Here is a 2,500-nt window from a genome sequence, read left to right as displayed (position 1 = left end):
AAGTTGTACTTATTATTCATTTGATTGAATGATAAGTTAATTTGTTCACAATAACAAAAGTGGTATATATTTATTATATTATTATATATACATAAAATGATTAAAAAAATACAAAATAATTGAATCATAATAAATACCACCACTGTATTATTGTTGAACTAAGACATTCGCAACTTAATAAAAATGTTTAGAGTTAAATATATTTGATATATATTATTGAAAGAAAATCAATTTATATATTATTAATATTATTTAATTTTACTCTTTCAATTAATATATGCAAAAAAAAATTGACATTTGTTATAAATAAAAATAAATAAAAAAATACTCTAAGCGGTGGATCACTTGGCTCATGGGTCGATGAAGAACGCAGCAAACTGTGCGTCATCGTGTGAACTGCAGGACACATGAACATCGACATTTTGAACGCATATCGCAGTCCATGCTGTTATGTACATTAAATTCAATTTTAAAGTACTGCTTGGACTACATATGGTTGAGGGTTGTAAGACTATGCTAAATAAGTTGCTTATTCTTTTATAAAAATAATTGAATTTAAGCAAATGTGTATATTATTGGATTTTAAATAATTCATAATATTAATAGCAAAAAAAATAAAGATATATAATGAATTTTATTTATTATATATTCTTTAAAAAAAAAATCCTCTCAAATAAAATGAAATGATGAAAATATTGAATCTAAGTATTCTTTACAAAAAATTTTCATATTATTTATATATATATATAAAATAATAATTTATATATGTAATTAAAAGGAGGAATGTCTAGCATAAAAATTAAATTTTTTATTCTAGGATTGCCTCATTTTACATTATTATTATTTTTATATATTTACAATATATAAAAGGAGAAAAGAAAAATAGAGATGAAAAGATGATATAATTTTTTTATTAAATTGTGAGAAGATAAAAAAAGAATATTAAAACAACCTCAACTCATATGGGATTACCCCCTGAATTTAAGCATATTAATGAGGGGAGGAAAAGAAACTAACAAGGATTTTCTTAGTAGCGGCGAGCGAAAAGAAAATAGTTCAGCACTAAGTCACTTTGTCTATATGTCAAATGTGAGATGCAGTGTATGGAATATCTTAATATCTAGTATGAGAAATTAACGATTTAAGTCCTTCTTAAATGAGGCCATTTACCCATAGAGGGTGCCAGGCCCGTATAACGTTAATGATTACTAGAAAGATATTTCCAAAGAGTCGTGTTGCTTGATAGTGCAGCACTAAGTGGGTGGTAAACTCCATCTAAAACTAAATATAACCATGAGACCGATAGTAAACAAGTACCGTGAGGGAAAGTTGAAAAGAACTCTGAATAGAGAGTTAAATAGTACGTGAAACTGCTTAGAGGTTAAGCCCGATGAACCTGAATATCCATTATGAAAAATTCATCATTAAATAATTAAAAAAATAATGTGCATTTTTTTCATATAAGGACATTGTAATCTATTAACATAATAAAGTATTTATCAAAAGATCATTGGTGATATTAAGTTTATTTAAATTAATTTGCTTTTTAAGCATATTAACATAAAATAAATACTAATGATTTGATAAAGTGTTGATAGATTTTATTATATATAATGCTAAAATTCATTTTTTGAATTTTACAAAAAATTTAATATCTATGATATTAATATTTATTTGTATGCATTTATATGATTAACAATGCGAAAGATTCAGGATACCTTCGGGACCCGTCTTGAAACACGGACCAAGGAGTCTAACATATGTGCAAGTCATTGAGTTATATTAAACTTAATGGCATAATTAACTTAACTTAAATATAATGGGATTAATTTTTAGTCTATTTTTTAATAAATAGTCAATTAATTCAATCCCGGGGCGTTCCATATAGTTATGTATAATGATAATTTATTATTATTTATACCTCTAACTGGAGCGTACCTTGAGCATATATGCTGTGACCCGAAAGATGGTGAACTATACTTGATCAGGTTGAAGTCAGGGGAAACCCTGATGGAAGACCGAAACAGTTCTGACGTGCAAATCGATTGTCAGAATTGAGTATAGGGGCGAAAGACCAATCGAACCATCTAGTAGCTGGTTCCCTCCGAAGTTTCCCTCAGGATAGCTGGTGCATTTAAAAATTATATAAAATAATCTTATCTGGTAAAGCGAATGATTAGAGGCCTTAGGGTCGAAACGATTTTAACCTATTCTCAAACTTTAAATGGGTAAGAACCTCACCTTTCTTGATATGAAGGTTGAGGTTATGATATAATGTGCCCAGTGGGCCACTTTTGGTAAGCAGAACTGGCGCTGTGGGATGAACCAAACGTAATGTTACGGTGCCTAAATTAACAACTCATGCAGATACCATGAAAGGCGTTGGTTGCTTAAAACAGCAGGACGGTGGACATGGAAGTCGTAATCCGCTAAGGAGTGTGTAACAACTCACCTGCCGAAGCAACTAGCCCTTAAAATGGATGGCGCTTAAGTTGTATAC

At 29.2% G+C, this 2,500-nt stretch overlaps 1 non-coding gene and 1 pseudogene across 1 annotated transcript in view; both read left to right on the top strand.

The window, feature by feature from the left end:
* Positions 1–325: 325 nt before the first annotated feature.
* LOC129252148 (5.8S ribosomal RNA) lies at positions 326–506 on the top strand (annotated as a pseudogene).
* A 442-nt stretch (positions 507–948) lies between these two features.
* The window catches only part of LOC129252142 (large subunit ribosomal RNA), a 3,987-nt gene continuing 2,435 nt past the window's right edge, over positions 949–2,500 (top strand). The window contains exon 1 of the ribosomal RNA XR_008583282.1: positions 949–2,500. This exon is cut by the window's right edge and continues 2,435 nt beyond it. This is a non-coding gene — a ribosomal RNA (large subunit ribosomal RNA).

The sequence above is a fragment of the Anastrepha obliqua genome, unplaced genomic scaffold (genome assembly GCF_027943255.1).
Source record: "Anastrepha obliqua isolate idAnaObli1 unplaced genomic scaffold, idAnaObli1_1.0 ptg000152l, whole genome shotgun sequence".
NCBI classification, from domain to species: domain Eukaryota; kingdom Metazoa; phylum Arthropoda; class Insecta; order Diptera; family Tephritidae; genus Anastrepha; species Anastrepha obliqua.
Note: the sequence above shows the minus strand (reverse complement) of the source record. Positions and strands in the feature narration are given on the sequence as shown.